General features: G+C 33.0%; 1 long non-coding RNA gene across 1 annotated transcript in view; it reads right to left on the reverse strand.

Moving 5' to 3' along the window:
- Positions 1-821: 821 nt before the first annotated feature.
- Positions 822-23,445, reverse strand: part of LOC117075073 — a 39,541-nt gene continuing 16,917 nt past the window's right edge. Inside the window, exons 2-4 of the long non-coding RNA XR_004433834.1 lie at positions 15,561-15,681; positions 14,497-14,676; positions 822-1,504 (exon numbers count right to left, since the gene is read on the reverse strand). This is a non-coding gene — a long non-coding RNA (uncharacterized LOC117075073). The remainder of the gene's footprint in view (positions 1,505-14,496; positions 14,677-15,560; positions 15,682-23,445) is intronic.

Raw genomic sequence — 23,445 nt, forward strand, 5'->3', positions numbered from 1 at the left:
TTGCAATATGATAAAAATATATTAAGTGAATTGATACTTGACACAAAGCTAAATTGAATTGTGTAGATTTTACATTCAACAAATGATTTAGACATTTCATTTCGAAAACACATTCTTCTTCTCTCTTTTTTTTTTTGGAGATGGAGTCTTGCTCTGTTGCCCAAGCTGGAGTGCAGTGGCACAATCTCTCCTGACTGCAACCTCCTCCTCTGGGTTCAAGCGATTCTCCTGTCTCAGCCTTCCGAGTAGCTGAGATTACAGGCATGTGCCACCATGAGCGGCTAATTCTTATATTTTTAGTAGAGATGGAGTTTCACCATGTTGGCCAGGCTGATCTTGAACTCCTGACCTCAAGTGATCCTCCCTCCTTGGCCTCTCAAAGTGCTGGTATTACAGGCATGAGGCACCGTGCCCAGTCATAAAACACATACTTATAATGGTTTCAAATGCATCAGAGCAACCAAATAATTTACTTCTTTTTCCCAGGTTATGAGTGTCATTCTTATACTATTTGTTATTTGAAAAATATTTCCAGTGATTCTGCAAGAAATGTGAAAACTAGGGATAGGAGTTTCTGAAAATAATAAACGGAGATTCTTTATACTGGATCTGTCTTTGAATAAATGATTTATTAAGGATTAGGAAAATAGACACATTAGTATTCAGGTATCATAGTAAACTCAGAGAGAAGTTTGACTAAATGAATAATAAACATATGGAACATGTCACCAAGGAGACCAATTAAAAGTGTGATAAATCAAAAATTCTACCATCATTTCGAGTGCAATAGAAGTAAAGAGAGTAAGACAAGAGAACAGAGCTAGATGCTTGCTTTATTGACAAAGTTAAACCATTATTTCTTTTCTTCATATAAAATATTCCAATTGATCTCTCTATTGGTGTAAAATGTTTAACAGCAACCTCACCTTTACATACATAATTTTTAAAATTAGCAGTTTTCCTATCAGAATTCTACTTTAAAATACTCATTTTTGTATCTTTATTGTGTCATTATCTTTGCCAGTCATTTTGCTGATATAAAAATACTGAATTTTCTTAAACTTTGAAGATATATATCTTCTTTTTTGGTATTATTATAGTAGATGAATATGCAACCAATTTTATTTACTGAGATAATCTTTCACACGTGGTAGATACAAGTATCTTTCTTCACTTCCTATATATCTTCACCATTTCCTCAGATACTATTTAAATAACCAAAAATGCAATGTTTGTAATTAAGGCATCCTTGACCTTTCTCTTAAAATGCAAATATCTCCAGAGATATAATGTATACATAACCAGCTGTATCTTGTAATAAGATTTATTGTATTACTTTCCAACAAGACTTAACAGAGAAACTAAAACCTGGGCCAACTTAACTTTTGATTAGTCAGAGGGTGCTGATGTTGCAGAGTGCAGAGTTTTGCTCATCTCTAAAGATGTACAATCTCTGGGCAGGCAGAGAACTAGAAGGAAAGGATATGGGCCCCTGGAAACAGAACTGCATGGAAGAAAGATTAGGGATATCAGAATGGTTATGAAGAAAATTTTTTTAAAAAACTGATTTCATAATGCAAACTCTACATTTGGACTAGTCAATGTGTTTTACTATTTTAGTTTTGTATATCATTAAATGTTTATGAATTTCTGTGAAAATAAACATGTAAATTAGCTCATCAAAATTTAGAATGTATGATTTTATTATTGATATTTTTAAAACACTTAGTAACAAACCACTAAATGGAACTGATATCTGCTCAATCACTCTACTAATAATTACTGAACATTGACTTTGCTCAGTGAACTGTGCTTGCACATAATTCGCAATACAGTAGCGAGTATGAATAATACTTCTTTAGTACTCTACAATGGATTATTACAGATACTTTCATACGTAGTCTAGTCTGATCTTATGGTGCTAAATGTTTTGATCTCAGCTTTCAGTACTGAAGATAAATTTATTCATAAGATGACAATTTAAAAGGAAAGAGAAGAAATGCTGCATCGGAATGTTTTCAAGGAAATTGCATTTTAAAAACTATAAATGTACTTCATTTAGAAAGGATTTGTAACACATATACTTTGAAGAATTATGTGTCTACATGTTTTCTATTTTTCTTAATCTCTGAATGAAAAAATGAAGTGATACATTTGAGTATTATGTTTCTTTGAAAAGGAATGATAGCTCATTGAAATGTTTTCTAAGTCATTTCATAGTTTCATATATAATGTCAGTAGTGGATAAAATCTTTGAGTTCCTACTTAGGTAAATTATTTTGCATTATGTTTAGTTTTCTATTTAACTCCATATAAAATTGAAACTGGATTCTTCTAGAAAATAATTGTAATGCTAAGATGTTATCAAAGTGCACAACAGATTGCATCACACTATAAATTATATTTTTAAAATTAGTATTTTCTTTTAATGTTATGACTAAAATACATCACAAACACAACAGTGAAAGATAATCAGTTTGTTAAATATTGGAATACAAGCTTCTTTTGGTATATTTATATATAAACAGTGCCTAAAATAGTCCCAATCACTTAATAAAGGTACTTAATAAATCTTTGTTAAGTTAATTTAGGGGGAGAGAGAAGTTAGAACATTTACTATCTACATTTACCTATAGTGCCTTCGCCCTTCCTCTCAGTACGCTTCATCTCCTGGTTCGTACATCTTTCTCCAATTACTATTAAGGGGATCAGAGCTACTACAGGATTTCTGGGATACATTTGAACCTGCACTGGCTTATGCTGGAAATCATCAATGCCATACTTAAAATACTCATACTGCTTACAAAATGTTCTAGTTACATATTATTCTGCAATACCAACCTCAGCTGTATGCTGTATTGACAATTACCTAATGAGAATGTAGATAACCTTCTATTTGATAATTAAGAATGGTCATTTCACAAGATATTTCTTTATAACCACAAAACAAACAAACGATAAAAAAAAAAAAAATGTCTCTTTTCCTATACCTAAGAAGTCCAGCACTCCCAAGGAAAAATAAACTCTGTATTTTTATATATTTTAAAAACTTAATGTTTTAATTTCTCATCAGGGCATTTGACCCTGCCTATTAGTCTCTTTTCTCATTTTTTCTTTTATACTTCATTACCCTCTTCAAATTCCCATCTCTGGTGAACATTCTGCTAATTATTGAATGAAAATTTACAATTCAGGAATTTTCTCAAATTTTTATTCTCATAGAGAAATATTTGTTCTCCTTTTTAGCTACACTCTCAGAAACAATAAAAAGCAAAATAATACTCTTTATTGATCTGTTAATATATTCAAAGAATTGTGCTAAAAAGTCATTATCAATAATTATGTTATTTAATATCAGATAGATACTCATATTGGCATCTTTTAAAAAAAATGATGAAACTGAAGTTTCAAATGGTTAGGTAATATTGCAGTGGTTAATTAATATCCATGTAGTTAATATGTAGCAGAACAAGAATTTGCACCATCGTGATTGGAGATCTCTCTGTTGCCTAAATTGAAAGGAAATAAATATTATTTCTTTCCATCAGATTCAATTCTCAGCTTGTGCTATAGACACTTCCTCCATAATTACCCATTGGAGAAATAAATAGAAGAGATTTAGAAGAAGAGAATGTGGTCAATTGTTTTATTTCTTAAATTCTCAGCTTCTTTCATTACCTCTACCAATGGCCCGTGCTCTATCACACTTTATTTTTTAGTTATATTTAACCTGTTTTTGTCTTCCACTATTTCATGCATAGCCTTTACCTCCAAGTTACATACTTATATAGTTAACTTTATTTCCCTCTAGACTTAAACCTTTTTTGTGGGCAGACCCTTACCATTTCTTTTTTAATTTTATCTCCTGTGTCTTGAGTATCTGTTACAATTGATATAGTTGATCAATTGTATCATAGTTGATACTCAATAAATAGGTGTTTAATGAATACATCTCAATGTCTCTGTCATAATCAATAAGAATTGTCTTCTTCAGGTTTTTTGGAAACTACATGGTAACTCTTTTGTTTCTTCATTCAACTGGTAAAGGCTAGTGACACCCAGAGTTTTTTCCTTAGTCATCTATCCTCATTCTATCACCTTCCTTTGAAAAATTTGTTCCATATTCAACATTGAATTTCTACTTGTAATATGCTAGTTATTTCTGATGAATCTCTCTCTCCTCTGCTCAGGCCTCTATTTTCTGCATTTGTCTTATATATTCAACTTCCATTTATACGTTGAGTGTCCCATATGCATCAGGTATAAAATTAAGCTTCTCTTCCCCCATAACATACTTGTCCTATATTCACTGCTGGTGAAAGACACTAGTGATTACCTACTTTCTTAAGCCAGAAGCCTATAAGTTATATAAAATAGATGTACTTTCTTGTTCACATATAACTTCTCTACACCAAAATATAATAAACTTCCCCTTGCTTGCCATCACTGCTACCACTGTATTAACTTAGTACTTTATCTTTTCCTTCATGTATTAATAATTTTAACTAATATTTCTCTATTTTTCTCAACGCATTATGTACGAATTTTCGAAGTACAGTCCTGATTCTGCAATACTCTTATTTAAAATCCTTTGTGTTCCCCTTATTTTCAAAACAAAATCCAAACTATATTTTATGTACAAAACATGCTTTATAAAATAGGCAAGTTTTCCACTTTATTCATAGTGAAATAAATAATATAAAAACTATGTTAACCAAATCGAACAACTTTTTTACGCATGTGTGCAGTTGAATGCTATCACAGCAATGAAAAATATGGGTTATTTCTTTTTCTCTCAATTGATATATTTATTCAACTCAGAAATTTTATGTAACTGTGAATTTCCTCATTTTTCTATTCTGTTAGTCAAAAACAGCACATCTAAAATTGCAAATGAACTCTTCAATTTCAGAAATATTGTGAATATCATTTGGACCACAGTCTCTGTTCTGATTATTCTGTTAGAATTTCTTCTCTGGATACATAGTTTTTAACCATATTTTCTATGTACGTAAAAAATAGCCGGTGTCCTGCAGTTAGAAAGTTAAAAGTCAGTTTTTAACCTGACGTTAAATTGATTTACGTTATTAGAAGTACATAGAGATAAAGAAATTAAAAATCATATTAGTTTTTGCTATATATTTTCTATTCCTTTTTCCCCCAAATGGCAATGTTGTTGAGTAATTCATTTAAGCATATCAAGATTTTTAAACCCTGTAAGTTTTATTTTTCTAACCTGGTTGTTTTAAGATTAGCTATATATAATTTATTTCTTGAATTTAGGGCACAAGTGTTCAGTTTTCAGACTGTAGCAGCACAGTTTTTATTTCTGGCTTGCAATTTTGATATTAAACTTCATACTTCTAAAAATAATAAATAAATACCACATTTTAATGAAAAACCTGTCTTCAATGAAAATCTAGTTTCTAGTCTCCTGATTAGTCAACCGGAAAAAAATAAAAGCAACTTTTGCAAGTGTTCTTTGCTCTAAAATACTTGACATTTTCTATTCCTATTCTTCTCTATTTTTTGTGTGTTGTTCTTCCTGCACTTTTTTGGATATTATTTCTGGCAATTATTTGCAACTCTGGATTATTTTGATTCAAGATTTAATTTAGCTGGCATTTGTTGAAATTCTGCCAAATAACATGTTAGTCATAAAGGTTAAGCACATGAGATAAGCACAGACTCTAGACTTCACTATTCACACACACACAAATTTGAGAAAGTCAGCATTTATTGAGCTCCTACTATTTGCCATATGCCTCTGATATTTATGACAGACATAACCTCTCACGTTGAAACGACTATCCGTAAGAGAAGGTATTATCACCTATTATTTATAAATAGGAAGAGCTCTAAACATTAGATGTGAGTCTTAAACAGTTGGGCCAAGATTTAAATGTACCAGGATGTAATAGTATGCACACTATGTCTACTACAACATGGTGCTTCAAAAATTATTATTTTTTAGTATCAATACATGTTCAATCTTATAAAATTCTTTAATGTAAATTTTAGATTTAGTTTCAATTGAGTATCACCAGACTCTGGATATTTTCAAGCACGTCTTTCTAATATGACCCAAACATGGCCTCTGTTGTTTTTTAAATACCTTTGACATAAAGTAAACTGAAGAATTTGTCTTTCTTGACATCAATCCATCATACTCTGGATTCATATAGCTTTACATTGTGTTTGAAAGATCATATTAATACTCTTTGTCTCTTCTGAGTTTTGTGGGATTTTTTTTTTAAACAAAATTGCTTTGATTATTCCAGGCCCTTTGTATTTTCACATGAATGTTAAAATCAGTTAGTTAATCCCTACTAAAACTTTTGTGGAAATTTCCACTGGGATCATATTGAACCTATATACTAATTTAGGGAGAATTGACATTTCAATGATAATATGTCTTCTGACTTGTGAATATGGTATATCTCTCTCTGTCTATGTTTCTTTAATTATTTCAGCAATTTTTTTGTAGTTTCCAGCATATGTATATTTCACAATTTTTTTTCAGATGTATCTCTATGTGTTTACCACTTGTTGATGCTATTGTAAATGATATTTTAAAATTTTAGTTTCTCATTTTCGTTGCTAATATATAGAAATGTAATAGATTATTTATATTTATGTGTATCTTTTCATATATGCATTACTACTGTTCTATTAGATTTTAGGTAGATTCTAGCAAACATTTTAAAAAGATAATTATGCCTTGTATGGATAAAAACAGTTTAATTCTTCCTTTCCAGTTTGGACACTTTTTGTTTCATTTTTCTGCTTTATTGCACTGTTTGAGCCTCCAGTAAAATGTTTACCAGAAATGATTAGAGTAGACCTTCTTGTTTTGTTCCCGATTTAGGCAGAAAGCATCCAGTCTTCTATCATTAAATATAATGAGATATATAGATTTTCATAGATGGTATTTATCAGGTTGAGGAAGTTTCTTTCTATGCCTAGTTGTCTGAAAACTTTTATTAGGAATTCTAGATTTTGTCAAATGACTTTTTCCATAGCTATTGAGATGACATTTTTCTAAATAATTTAGTATGGTGAACTACAACGCATTTTTTGCATTCCTAAGTAAAACTCACTTTGTCACCATGTATTATTCATTTTGCATATTGTTGTATTCTGTTTGTTTTTGTTTTAGTTTTTTGCAACTTTCATCAGGCAGTATTTTGGTCTGTAGTTTTCTTGAAGTGTTTCTGTCTAGGTTTTGGTCTCAGGTTAATTCCGCACACATGATTCACTTGGAAAGTATTCCTTTCCACTTTTCTGGAAGAGTTTGTTTAGCATTTGTATTATTTTTCTCTCAAATATATTGTAGAAATCACTGGTGATGTAATTTGGACATAGAATTTTATTTGTTGGAAGGTTTGTTCCTACAAATGTAATTCCTTTATATATAGGACTCTACAATTTATTTCTTCTTGGGTAAGCTTCGGTAGTTGATGTCTTTCAAAAAACTGGTACATTTCATATAAATTATTAAATATATCTGTATAAAGGTGTTTGTAACATTCTCCTAATATTCTTTTAGTATCTAGAGACACTGTACTAATATCACTTTTCCTAATAAATATTTAATTAAGTCAAAGGTTTAAACTTTTAATCTAGTTAAAGGTTTAAAATCAACTTCGTTAATTATTCTCAAAAACAAACTATTGCTTTTGATTTTGACATTTCTTCTTTTTTATTATAGGAATTCAGTGCTATAAAATTTTTACCACTGTGGTATAAATTTTTCCTATATACTGCTTTTGCAATATATAATGTATCTTTTCAAATGTCATCTTTTCCTTTTCATTTAGGTCAAAATACTTGTAATTTTCTTTCAGATTTCTCACTGGCTCATCAGTTATTTAGAAGTGACTGTTTATTTTGAAACTACTTAGGGGTTTCTCAGAAATCTTTCTGTCTTTAATATCAAATTTTATTCCATTGTGGCCAGAAAATGTACTTTGTAGACTTGAATCATTTTGGATTTATTAAAAGTTGTTAGTTATTATAGCTGATTTATTAAAAGTTGCTAGCATATGATCAATCTTTGTAAAACTATTACATTCAGAAACTCTTCCCAAAAAATGACAAAGTATGAATACTTCCCAAATAATTCCATGTGTTCAACATCAGAAGAATGTGTATTCTGATTTTATTGGGTAGACTACTCTAAACATAAAATTCGATCAGGTAAGTTGACCTAATTTCAATTAATCTATATTGTTCAAGTCAACTACTGCATACCTGGGATGATTTTCTGGCTATTCTATCAACTCTTAAAAAGAAAGTGGTTTTAAAGTCTCCAGTTATCATTATTAATTTGTCTATCTTGTCTTAAAATCCTATTAGACTTTATATATTCTTAAGTTCTGTTATTTTGAAACCATTTTTAAATACATAAACATCTGAACTTTTAATGCTTTATGCTTTCATTATTATGAGATTGACCACTTTACCCCTAGCCATATTCTTTGCTCTGAACTCTAATATTTAAAAAGAATCTTTAGCTTTCTTTTCATAGTATGACAGTCTTAGCCTGGTATACATTTTTAAAATATTTATATCTTTACATTTAAAGTATTTTTCTTAAAAGTGGTATTTATTTTTTTAATGCTACTCTTCTCTTTAATTTTTCTATTTGTACATTTTGACTTTTTAGATCATTTACATAAAATGTGAGTATGGAAATTTTTAGTTTTAAAACTATCAGTTTGCTGTACACTTTGTATCTCCCATTTATTCTTTATTCTATTTCTTTTGATTATTTTCTATTTATTTTCTATTTCTCTACCTTTTGGATTTATTTAATTTTGTGATTCCATTTTACCTTCTTTGTCAACATATTAGCTACAATTCTTTATTTTGATAGAACACATTTTTAACTTATTACTCTTTATCCTCAAATGATGCTATATTACTTCACTTATACTATAAGAACAGTAAATAATGGACTTCCCCTTTATCCCCAGCTGGGACTTGTTTGTTATTGTTACATCTACTTGATACACTTCACTTTCAATTTTGTTGCTATTATCTATATTTAAGTAGTCAACTATATTTTAAATGAATTTAAATAAAAATAGATATATTCTTTTTCTCCATATATTCACATTTACATTTCCAGTACTTTCATTTATTTGTACGGCTGATGAATTTGAAGTTTTCTGTAAGTGTATTAGGAGTTACAGGTCACATACAGTCTCTGTTTTAGATTCTCTCTCTTTTTTTTCTTTATCATCCTTTAAAAGTATAAAAAGCAGGCTATCTCATGGCTATACAAAAAGAGGGTGCTAGGCAGATTGTGATACATGGTTTGCCAATCCCTGGCATAGATCTGTGTTTATATCAGGTATCACTTTTTCTTCTGCCTGAAAAATATAGCTTAACATTTAGATGGTGAGAGAATGCCAGTGATTAATTATTTCAATTTTTCATTGCCTTAAACTGTATTTAATATTCCTTTTTTAAACTCACTTTTCTTTTTTTAATTTTTGAAGGATGTTTTCACGGGCTATACAATTCTGGGTTGACAGTTTCTTTTTCTGCAGCATTCTAGATCTTTAAATATTTGTGTCTACTCTCTTCTTGTTTGCATTGTTTCAAATGAGACAGCTGATGTAATCTTAATTTGTTTCCTGTGTACATAACATGTTTCTTTCCTTTGGATTTTTTAAAAGATTTTCTGTGATCACTAGTTTTGAAATATTTGATTATAATGTGTTTTGGTATAGTAGTCTTTCATTGGGATTTACTGAGCTTCTCAGATCATCAAGTATGTAGTTTTCACCAAATCTGAAAGCTTTAGCCATTACTATGTCAGTTTTCTTTTGGACTCCGCTTTTTTAGGGACTCCAATTATAGGTTTATTAGGTAACTTGAAGTTGTACCACAGCTCACTGATGCTGTTCATTTTCTTCTCCTCGTTAACGTCTATGTAAAATTATAGATGATTTGTATTGCTATGCTATGCCTTCAAGTTTATTATGTTTTCAATTTCTACATAGTCATTAACCTATCAAGTTATTTTTCAAATTTGACATTGTAGTTTCTTCTTTAATAGTTCCATTTGAGTCTTTTTAAACGTCTTCTTTCTCTAACTTTTTAAATGCATGGAAGACAGTTTGGTTCATTTTTCTCCTCTCCTCATTATAGGTCACATTTTTCTGTTTCTTTGCATGCCTGCTAATTTTTTCATTGGATTCAAACATTTGAATTTTACTTTTATGGATGATGGACATTTTTATGTTTCTATAAATATTCTTTTTATATGTTTGTATGTATGTATGTATGTATTTATTTTTGAGATGGTGTCTCGCTCTGTTGCCCAGGCTGGAGCGCAGTGGCGAGATCTTGGCTCACTGCAAGCTCCACCTCCCGGGTTCACTCCATTCCCCTGCCTCAGCCACCCGAGTAGCTGGGACTATAGGCACCGGCTAGCACGCCAGGCTAATTTTTTGTATTTTTAGTGGAGATGGGGTTTCACCGTGTTAGCCAGGATGGTCTCGATCTCCTGACCTCGTGATCTGCCCGCCTCAGCCTCCCAAAGTGTGGGGATTACAGGCGTGAGCCACCACTCCCGGACTATAAATATTCTTAAGCTTTGTTTTGTGATGAAGTTAACTACTTGAAAAGAGTTTTATCCTTTTTTGTCTTGCTTTTGAAGTTTGCTAGGTGGTTCTGGAGCAGTCCTCATTCTAGGGCTAATTGTTCTCCACTGCTAAAGCATTACTTTTCTGTATACTTTACGCAATGCCCTGTCAATTATGTTATTTTCCATCCTGTTTAATGGGAACAGACACTACTCCACAAACTCTATGAGTGCTGGATATTTTTCTTCTAATCTTTCATGCTCTTCTCCTGGCCTTGGGTAGTTTCCTCCTACATATTGCTAGTCAAGACTCATGGAATATTTAAGGGTGATCCTCTAAGATCCCCAGAATTCTATTTCTGGGCATCTCTTTAGTCCATGGTATGCTGTCCTAAAAATTCTAGTTTCTTTGTCATTCCTCAACCCTTAGCTTCATCTCTTTAACTCAAGGATTCCATAGTCTCCATCTGGTTCTCTCTATATGTACCAAGATCTGGAAACTCTTTCAAGGCAATACGCTGGAGTAATTCTAGGACTTCCCTCATTATTTCTCATCTTTCAGAATCACTGTTATCTATTGCCTGATAATAACTCTCTCAGATCACCATTTTATATATTTGGCTATTTTTTATTTATTCCTATAGGAGGGTAAACCTGATCCTTGTTAATTCATCTGGTCAAAAGCATAAGTGGCCTTCAGCTGTTTTTAATCTATTCTACAATACGGTCAGAACTGAATTAAATATGGCTATAGGGACCTGGAATTAAAGTAAATAGACAGGTAACATTTTAATTTTTTCTTGATATCTATTTTAGCTATAGATTTACACCAATTTGGACTTTATTTCTCAAGTTAAAGCATTCTAATTGTAATTTGCTTTAAGAAGGGTAATCATGTTGGACATGATACGTTTCAATTAGCCTGATTATTTATTTGAATTCCTTCCAAAGGCTCAAGACCATTTCCTAGTAGTCTTGAGCCTTTGGAAGGAATTCAAATAAATAATCTGGCTTTCAGTTGCCTAGATCTTACAGACTAAGTTCTCCCTTCCTGATTTTTGGGTCAAAACGCTTTACATTTTAACTGACCACTATGTAATAAAAAATAAATACAACTAATTATTTGCAGGTCTCTTTTTCTATTTCCCTATGGCTCCAGTGTGGTAAGTTTAAGGGACTTGGAGCCTGATCAGAGAAAAAGATATGATCGCCATGTGGCAGAAACACACAATGAGCTTTATTTGGGTAACAGTTTAACAAGTTTGCATGCTTGGGAAGACCATTATAGCCTACGACCATCCAGAGGCTATGACACAGAAGGAGAAGAAGGCAAAGGAACTCCCACAGGATATGGTACCAGTTAGGGAGATTATGTGTCTGGGTGACATCAGTCAGCAACACAGCAGGGGATCTCTGGGTTGGAGAGCACCAAAGGGCAGCAGCAGCTGAGGCTCCTTAGCTACAGTGTTTATTTTATCAATGGCTTATGGATGTTAAATGCAGTTTTGCATGATATACATAGAAGACAGTCTAAGTTGCTGTTTATAATCTGCTTTTAGTAAATGTCATAAGCTATAAGCATGGGAGAAGCCTTGCAGGTGCTCTTGGTTATTTGAACAATCAACATTACACGTTAATATTTCTTGGTATTTTTACTTACTCTACTATTTTACAGGAACATGTATCATAAAAGAAATATGGGCCTTAAAACAGGGCCTATTGAGAGAACTTGGATGACAATGGCCTTCCAAGTGGTTAAAAATACTCGCCATAGACCCAGTAATATTAAGTTCACACTTTTATGGCATAAGTACATCATATTTAAATTCACAGCCAATAAGGAGACCACCTGGAGAGACACTGAGATCTCTGCTGGTATATACACCCACAATAGACACAACCACAATTGCTAGTTTGCACAGAAAAATGCAAACCAATTTGCATGGGAGCCCTAGCAGTACTGCCAACACCAAAGGAATATCACTGGATAATTTCATCTTTTTCTTGTCTCTTGCAGAAAATTCAACATGTAGAAATTCAACATGATGTAGAAGTAATTGCCCACCCACCCCAGACGAGATAATATCATTTGGTCGATACCAAGGGTAAAATCAGATCTCCTGCTTCTTGCTGAAGATGACCTCCAACTTTAACCTCTACTATGTTGTTCTTCCTTCTTATCTGTAAAGTTCTTACCTTTGCTAGTGGTAACTGCACATCCACTGCAGAATCATGTTAGTCTTGGTAATTTATACCCTATCACTGACAAGATATGACTGAAAACAGCATGCAATCTGTACACCAGGAAAATAACATGAGTCAGTCTGGGGATAATGGAACCACACTGTTGACTATTTGGGTAGGTCAGTCCTAGTAACATCACCACGAACATTAACACTTAGGCTAGCACTCATCCTCCTCCTATTTTTCCTCCAGTAGCAACACTCATTCCAGCTCAACCAGACTCTTGGATATCACTTGTGACTCAATGACACCTTCTAAGTCCTATCAGCCAACTTTTACTTCAAATCAACAAAATAAAACACACTTTATTAACTAGTGCTATCAAACAAACAGAACAATGAATCACTGTCTATCAAGTCTCATTTATGGAATGTCCAGAAATTGTGTTCACCCAATATTACAATAAAAATGCTCACATGTGCTACAATCAGAATGCTATAATTCATAGCCATTACCAACAAACACTACAGCATTAAAGCAATAACATTATAGCTCTTACTAATCCCTGCAATAGTAATAAAAGTAACCCTTGCCAAAAATATACACCCCTTGCTATATACTAAAAATTTGTGACCCCTCTAAAGTGTACATGTTGAAATGTTAACCCCCACTGTGATGGTATTGGGAAATGGCACCTACAGTAGGCGATTACATTAAAAGGCCAGAACCTTCACAGACAGGATTAGTGTCCTTATAAAGAGAAGTCAGAGAGTTCTCTTGCCCCTTTTGCCTCATGAGGACACAGTGAGAAGTTGACAATTTGCAACCTGGAAGAGGACCCTCACCAGAATCCGGCAATACCAGCATCCTGATCTCAGACTTCCTAACCTTTAGAACTGTGAAAGATAGATTTCTGTTGCTTATAAGCAGTGCATGGATTTTTTTTTTTTTTATATAGCAGCTGTAGCTGACTAAGACACCTTTACAACTCTTCATCTCTTTTCCTGTGAGTTATGTGCCACATAAAGACTTTTGATAAATGACAGACCACATATTCCATGGTGGTACCATAAGATTAAAATAATATTTTTTACTGTACCTTTTCTATGTTTACATATGCTTAGATAAACAAATACACATGACTAATTACTGAAATTTACATTAGAGTTGAATGTATTAAAGTAATTGCCCTGATTCTTCACTTTCAGGCACACAGAGTTTAATTATGGACTTACCTGCATTTCAAATACTTGGTTTCAACAAGATAGAGAACTAAGAAATAATTAAAAGAAAATGATAAAGTATCATTCTACTGAGGAAAATGTTAAGAACCATAATATATCTGAGTAAAAATAACAATAATCTGAAATTCAAATTAAAAGGTCAAAAGTTACTTAGAAGGTTGCAGTGCCATACAAGGCATTGAGCGATGTTACATAGCAAACTGTGAATGAGATAATAATAGACAACCAAAAGGACAGTTGTTCCCTATGCTGCATATCAAAATGCATTGTGCTGCCAACTAGTAAGATCATGACCTCCATGTATTAAAAATAAAAGCAGCATATGAGATACACTTGCTCTTAGTGGACTATAAGGTATGGAATATCTAAGACACTGGTGAGTAAAAGCTAATTTATCACTTTTCTGGATATCAGTGATATGCGGTTGGAACTCTGGGGAAGGGGTCAGGTGATAAACGTTAAGCTATTTACCTTCAAAATTCTCCTATGAACTGATGACAATTGTGCTTCAAATCTCCTTTTCTGAGAAATTCTTTGGTTCTTACTTTTTTCTGCATAGAGTCCCTGCTGCCTGATCATTTCCACTTTGCTTTTTCGAAAACACCAGTCTATGTTGTTCTAAGGAACAATTGAAGTTCTACCTTCTTTTGCCTGTAGAGATATTGATTAGTCCTAAATTATGATTGTAGCTTTATTCCCATTTATATCTCCATTCTGTGAAAGGGTCACATGTGCAAAGTGGCCCCCAAACACCATGGGAGCCTAGAAACCAAAGAACAAGGCAGACATATCCAGTTTGTCAGTAAAAGATGTTTTAATGTGGGAACTTAGAGACAGAAGTGGGGCCTTAGGAGGCCACAAGGCAGGTAGATCTCTACACTGTCACTTCCCAGACTTATATTCCATAGGGAATTTATTCCCTATGCTTATCCCATAGGCTTATATGCCATAGGGAAAAAAGGTATAGTGCTTCAACAAGACGATTACAGACAACTCTCCAGAACTGGCAAGAATGTTATGCATATCATAGCCTATAATTTGTGCAATAACATCAAGACTGACATTTCTTACACTAAAGTCCTTAAAGTATAAGAACTGTAAGGACGGTAAATAAAGTAAGAATCAGGAGGCATTCATGGGACTAGAGTTAATCAGAAATCAACATGGCAGATCAAGATGGAGTCACTTTTGTCTCCACAATCTCTTTAGCTTTAAGAATACGTAATATTTATGGGAAAATCATACACACTATTTAGAATCTGGAAAAAATGTTTAGTCCTGCTAAATCACTTACTACCTTTTTGAATTGGTGAAATCATTTAACCTATGATACTTAGATTTTTTTGTCTATAAAAACAGAGATAATAAAGACTTGCTTGTAAGATTATTACGAGTCTTGAATAAAGTTTTTGTGAAAATTACCAGGAACACTTTTAGTGTTAATTTTTCTCCTCTTTCACTTCTTAAAAAATAGTAACTTATGCTTGTATTAAAATATCACATAAACCCCATAAATATAAATGCCTAATATGTACCCATTTTTTTAAATAACTTAGTGAAGATAAATTCAATGAATGAGGAAAAATAAGGACCTGCATCTGGCTTTTTCTTCTATGTAATCTTCATGCCTTTGAAGTGAAAGTATTTTCACATTGTCTGAAATACAATTTGATTAATTAAAGCAATATTTTTATACTGCAGATCATGATCTCTAAAATTAATGAGATTAATTTTTTTTTAAATTTCACAGCTAATATTTACCATTATGCTAATGACAAGATTGGATTCACAATGTTTTATTACTTGGCTCAGAACCAAAATTTGAGACAAAATCATGTGCATGGCTTCTTATGTGAATCATCTTGGCACGATATTAACATCAATATGAGATGAAAGGCTGATGCAATTCCACAGACCATTGAATCAACAAGCTCTTTATTATTGAACCATCCTCAGTGATTCTACTGTGAATGATATGAAAACTATCACAAAATTATTCTTAACTTCAAGTTCCTTTTCTTTTTGAAATAACAACTATTTATCTTATAAAAACTGACTCATTTTTGCCATTTATCAAAAATCTTAACAGTAGAAAAATAGTAACTGATTAATTTTTAAAGCAAAGATAAAATAATTATTAAGTGAAACTTACAATGTCTGTTTCTGTTAAAGGATTTACAGTACTATGTGATGGTCATTGAGAGTCAAACATGAATTCCCTGTTTATATTAGGAATCCACATCATGTCAGACATAGAAATTTGGTATCATTATTTTATTTTTATGATCAAGTATTATTCTGATTCAACACCTTACCTTTAATTTACAAGTTGATTATTAACCTAAACTAAGAAACCTGTAAATGATCTCTTGCTATTCTATTTCATTGTACAAAAGGGAGAAAATTTATCTATAAAGAGCCATCAAGGAAAAAAAAAATGAAACACTGTGTTCATAAAACAAGCAGTTTGCCCACACACATGACCTTTCAGGTATGCATCTTGGTCAGGTCTTTTCAAAATGGATCTAACAGCTTGAGTTTATTGTAGTTGACTGCAGTTTAACTCTCCTTGCACTGATTCCTCACTCCTAGGCTATCAGAAGACCTCCCATTATCTTCTAAATTTTGATTCTTTTGCACAAGTCAGACACCAGACTTTTACCTTCCAAAATCTGAGGGATACATATCAACACTGTTAAATATCTCTCACTCTCCTGGGATTTTATGATGGCACCAATCCTCCCATGGTCCTGGGTTTGGCATGTGAGAATTATCATCCTTTTCTCCTCTCCAATGGCTTGGGGTAGAAAACACCATCGTATTCTCTGTTACACAAATATCTGTTTTCAAAGAACTCCTGACTTTAATCAAGCCCTATCACGGCCCTCCAGCTTTCTCCCATACGTAGGCTGGAAGTAGGGGATGGATTGGAGAGTCTAGAACATATTGTTGGCCACTGTTTAGAGTCTTAGCAGGATGCACCAGCATCACTCTTTTGAATGTGTGACTGTTTAACATCCATTATCATCAATACAGGGACATCAATTACAGCTCTAAGATAACAGGAAAAGTAAATTTAACTTAACTTTTTCTAAAATTCTATTCCATTCTCACATTTTATCTATGTAGGTATTTTTTGTTTTACAGGACAATACAATAGGGAAGTTAAATAATTCACCTAATAGCTCTCATCTAGAAGGAAGATTTTAAGAAATTCTAATGCAAATCTCTAAACCCCACTACTTTCCAAAAGGTGGAATCTTTGTAAGCACATAGTTTATTGGCATAGTTAGGCTGAGGACCCTCCTCAAGTTTAGCGCAATAAGCCTGATTTCCAGTTGTAGTTACTGGAGAAAATGGGGCCATTACTGTACTATTAGGCCCATTAATGATTGGTCCCTGCAGAGAAAGAAGCTGAGTCCACAAGGTGAAGGACTTCTGGCCTTGTATTAATTGGATAAAGTAAAGCAGTACCAATAATGCAGTACCTTATTGGGGGTGGGGAAGAAGCAGTTTGTTATTCTCACAGCGTTTTAAGCAAGTGAATTATATTTCATGTGGTTTTTCAGAAATAGGAATACTTCACAGATTTTAACTTTCCATTTCCTTGAGTATTACCATTGTCAAGGACAAAGATAGGCTGATATATGCATATTCCCCCTTAAAAGAAAAGAGTTTGGGAAAGCCTATTATCATTTGAAGGCAGGCTTTATCAAGGAAGTGGGACACTTCCACCAATTCCATGAGTGAGCACTTACTATGGTTTAAACGTGTGTGTCTCCCTTCTAAATTCATATGTTCAAATCCTAACCTTTAAATGATAATGTTAGGAGATGGGGCTTTTACAAAAATAACTGAATTATGAAAAAGAGCCCCAATGACTGGGATTTGTGTCCTTATAAAAGAGACTGTGGAGAACCAACTAGCCCCTTCTACCATATAAGGAAACAGTAAAAAGACACCCTCTGTAAGGATCAGAACCCTCACCAGACACTGAATCTGCCAACACATTAATGTTATACGTCCCAGCCTCCAGAACTGAGGAATATATACATGTTGTTTATAAGCTACCCAGTTACGATATTTTGTTACAGCAGCCAAAATAGACTAAGGGAGAACTTAATAATGGGTTTACATTTAACGGAGAAAGAGGTATATAATAGGGTATATCTGAGTAGTCAAGTACTTGACTACAATACTTGTATTATGGAAGAAGAGGAGACAAGTTATTTTGGGAAAGCAGTATTTGGCACTGACCTACACTAAGACCCAACTGCAAATGAACAAAGCTAAGGAGATAGGCAGAAAATACAATAAAGTATGGAGAAAGGATACAACACACAAAGGCAATGGGTGTCCATAATGTAAAATAAGGACAACCATGTTAGAACTAGAAGTCTTTCCAAACCTCAATTTCCCCATCTATAAAATGTATATAGTATATTCCAATGTTATTAAGACTCTTCTCAGCTATAATGTTTTCAGCTGTATAAAAAAGAATCTACATAGAAAAGGATATGTTTTGTTTGGGATAACAAGCTAGGAGCATTATTTTAGGAAGTTTGGTTATATAATAAAGCATTTGTCAAGGCAGAGAAAATAACAAAGTTGACACTAAAATTCTGTTTGCATTAAAGATAGACATAAAAAATTCTATAGTAGCAAGATGAGAGCAAGATTTGAAAGGAATAACAAACTTCTAGAGCTGTGCTTCTTAGTATGGAAGTCATTAGCAACATGGTGATTTTATAAAAATTGAAGAGCTTTATTGAAGTATAATTGACATCTAATAAATTTTATGTGTTTAAAGCATAAAATTTTGATGAATTTTGACACCACAATCAAGATAATGAATGTATGCATCACCAGCCCCCACCAAAATTTTCCTTCTGTCGCTTTAAAAACCTTTCCTTCTACCCCTCGTCATTACCTTCCATTCCCAAGCAAGTACTGAACTGTTTTCTGTCACTAAAGGTAAATTTGCATTATTTAGAATTTTATATAAATGAATCACATAATTTTTTCTTTATAAAATGTAGCAGTTTTTACTTGATACAACTATTTTTAGATTCATCTATGTTTTTGTGCATGTCAATAGACCATTCCTTTATATGACTGAGCTACACTCTATCATATGAATGTACCATAGTTTGTTGAATGTATCATGTTTGTCCATCCACCTCTTGATGGACTTTTGTTTTTTCTTTCTTTCATTTTTTGGCTATTATAATGGACACAGCTATAAATATCTATGTACAAGTCTTATTTTTAAATCTGTTTTGTGTAAAAACTCAATTGTATACTTGCTGGATTATATGGTAAGCAAATGTTTGGCTTCTTTAGAAACTACTAGGCTTTTTTAAGTGGTGATATCATTTTTCAGTCTCAACACCAAAATATAGAACTTCCAGTTAATCCATACCTTTGTCAACACATGATATGTAAATCTGTTTAATTTCAGCCATTCTGATAGGTTTGTAGTGGTATCTCATTGTGATTTTAATTCTTTTCCCTAATGAATACTGATATTGAGCATCTTTCCCCATTCTTGCTGGCCATCAGTTTATCTTCCTTAAAGTGTCTACCTTTATTGTGGCAATATTCACAATAGCAAAGACTTGGAACCAACCCCAATGTCCATCAGTGACAGACTGGATTAAGAAAATGTGGCACATATACACCTTGGAATACTATGCAGCCATAAAAAGATGAGTTCATGTCCTTTGTAGGGACATGGATGCAGCTGGAAACCATCATTCTCAGCAAACTATCGCAAGAACAGAAAACCAAACACTGCATGTTCTCACTCATAGATGGGAACTGAACAATGAGATCACTTAGACATGGGAAGGGGAACATAACATTGGGGCCTATTATGGTGAGGGAGGAGTGGGGAAGGGATGGCATTGGGAGTTATAACTGATGTAAATGACGAGTTGATGGGTGCTGACCAGTTGATGGGTGCAGCACACCAACATGGCACATGTATACATATGTAACAAAACTGCACATTGTGCACATGTACCCTAGAACTTAAAGTATAAAAAAAAAAAGTGTCTACCCAAATATTTTGCACACTTTAAAGTGGATTGTGTGTTCCATTGTTATGGGGTTTTGAGGTTTTGTGAAATATTCTACATTTAAGCCTTTGCAGATGTATAATTTGCACATCATTTTTCCTGGTTTGCAGCCTCTTTTTCCATCCTCTTAAAACTGACTAAATAAGTCAAATTTGTAAATATATTACCTTGTAGATCATGGTTATATTATCACATCTAAGAAATCATTGGCTAATTCAAAACCACAGAAGTTTTATCTTATGTTTTTGTCTAGAGATTTTATAACCTTAAGTTTTGCATTTAGGTCTACAATCCATTTTTATTTATTTTTTGCTCTTGCTGCTTGGTAATAGATCAAAAGTATACTTTTACATATGAATATGCAATTGTTCCAGTTCCATTTATTGAAAAGACTACCCTTTCGCCACTAAATTGTCTTTGTAACTTTGCCATAAATCAGTTGAGCATATATGTGTGGATTGGTTTCTCTACTCTTTGTTCTATTCCATTGACTTATTTGTCTGCCTTAATTACTATAGCTTTATGATAAGTGTTGAATTCACATAGTATAAGTCCTCCAATTTTACATCTGCATATAAATTTTAGAACCAGCTTACCACATTTTTCAAAAACAAAAACAAACACAACACTTACTATCAGGAGCTTTGGCATCTAAACAATATTGAATCTTATAATCTATGAACACAGTGTCTCTCTCCATTTATTTAGATCTTTTTAATATTCTCAGCAATATTTTATACTTTTAATTATACAGGTCTTGAAAATATTTTGTATTATTTATCACTAAATGTTTTATATTTTTGATATTACTCTATGGAGACATTGTAAATGGGTGTTTTCTAAGCAGAATGTATACAGCAGTACTAAACAAGTAAAATGTACATGATACAACTTTTCTTCAATTTAGCCTTCTCAAGGATCTCTTCCATTTGTTACAAACATATTTTTAAAAATATTAAAAGAATTTATTGTAATAATTGCCAAAATAACTTGTCATTATTTTCAAGCCACCTGGGAGTTATGATTTACATAAGAATGGCTCTAAAGACATCAATCCGTTGTTCAGTGTTAGTGAAATTCTTTCACCTCATGGCATAAGAGAAAGTAATCACATTTGGATGGCATCCTACCATACAGGGGCAGACCTGGGAAGATTTATGGGATTGCAGAAAATAGATTCATTACATTTCTACTACATAATTAAAATAAAATAAAGTGGAAAATATTAGAAAATACATTAAATATTGAATTTCCATGACATTTCCAAATAAGAGCTTCTGTTTTCAAGGTAGTTTACAATATTATTTGTTGTTGTTGTTGTTGTTGTTGTTGTTGTTTGAGACAGAGTCTCACTCTATTTTCAGGCTGGAGTGCAGTGGTGTGATCTATGCTACTGCAACCTCCACCTTCCAGTTCAAGTGATTCTCCTACCTCAACCTCCTGAGTAGCTGGGACTACAGGCACACACCACCATGCCCAGCTACTGTTTGTATTTTTAGTAGAGATGGGGTCTCACCATGTTGGCAAGGATGGTCTCAATCTCTTGACCTTGTGATCCGCCCACCTCAGCCTTCCAAAGTGCTGGCATTACAGGAGTGAGCCTACAACACAGTATTTTATATCTAATAGTACTCTAGATATTTGCATCACAATTGATGAATTATCTATAAATAATTATCTGCCTTTGTGCAAGTTTCATTTTTTATGTGTACCTGCTTCTGTATATTAACTATTAAAGAAATTTGATAGCTAGAGTACTAGAGCCATAAAGAGGGGAAGATTTCTGTAGCACTGAATCTATAAGTAGTTCTCTTTGTGTGGAAAGTCAGAGGTGTATAAAATATAGCCAACTACAAAAGGAAACATGAGCCATGACAGAGACCTATAGCAGACATATTTCAGAAGACCTCATCAGGGTACATTAACTGTGAAAGAACTATATTTTTAGCCACAGTAGTTTGGTTGCCTTAAACAAAAAAGAAAAAGAGCATGAGCAATATAAAGACAGCATGCAAATGACAGAATGCTCAAAAAAATGCACGCTACTCAATGACCATTTTGTGAGGGCTTCTCTTTTTCTGATTTTCATTTGGGGTATAAAATATTTGTCTACTATTTTCAAGTACATTTGTCCAATTTAGCTAACTCTCCTCAAGGTATTTGACTCAGTAATGAGACTAAGAGCTTATATAATAAAATTAAAAAGCAAGAGATTTATTAAAATGACTAAATTTATAGTGGAATAAACTATGTATATTTAAATAACGAGTTTATAAATTGTATTCAGGAAATGTCAGTGTACTTCTGTGTAAAATTTGTTGGTTCAGTGGTGTTTTCTTTATTATTTTATGACAAACTATATCTCAACCAGTATATATTTCATTTCCTCCTCCTGTTTTTTTTTTTTTTTTAATAGGCTTTATTTTTTGGAGAAGTTCTAGGTTTATAGAAAAATTGAAGGAAGGAACAGAGACTTCCTCGCATACCCTCTACCACGGTATGTGCATAGCTCCTTAATCAACATCCTCCACCAGAGAGGTACATTTTGTAGAATAGATAAACCTACAGTTGTACATCATTTTCATTCAAAGTCAGTGGTTTACATTAGGGTCCATTTTGGGGTTGCACATTCTATGGGTTTGGACAAATATATAATGAACCTGTGTGCACTGTTAAAGTACCATACGGAGTAGCTTCACTGCCCTAAAAATCATCTTTCTCTCCCCAAACTCCTGATATTTGTAGTTCTTTCATATTGGCTTCTTTCACTTAGTAATATGCAGTTAAGGTTCCTGCATGTCTTTTTATGGCTTGGTAGCTCCTTTCTTTTTAATACTGAATGATATTCCATTGTCTGAAGGTACCAGTTTATCTGTCAAGTTTTGGCAATTATGAGTAAAGCTACTATAAACATCCAGTTTTAGAGGAATTTTCAATTCCTTTAGGTAAATACCGAGGAGGATGATCATATGGTAAGGTTACTGGATCATATGGTAAGGTTATATTTAGTTGTGTGAAAATCTGCCAAACTGTCTCCCAAAGTGGCTGTGCCATTTTGCTTGCCCACCAGCAAGGAATGAGAGTTTCTGTTGCTCTACATTCTCATTCATTGCAGCACTTCACCCTCATCTTAAAATGTGTCCATTTTTCTGAATCCAGAGACATTCTAAATCAACCTCTTCAAAGAAAACCGCCAGTCTAATGCTAGTCATGGCTTAAAAAATAGGAAGAGCAGCAAATTATAACATTGCTCGAAGAACTTTCCATTTCACCATCTCTCTAATTTTCTGAACTGTGACTCTAAAAATCAGTGTTTGCTTTTTAAATCTTGATAGATTAA

Source organism: Trachypithecus francoisi, unplaced genomic scaffold (assembly GCF_009764315.1).
Source record: "Trachypithecus francoisi isolate TF-2019V2 unplaced genomic scaffold, Tfra_2.0 Lachesis_group5, whole genome shotgun sequence".
Classification (NCBI taxonomy): Eukaryota; Metazoa; Chordata; class Mammalia; order Primates; family Cercopithecidae; genus Trachypithecus; species Trachypithecus francoisi.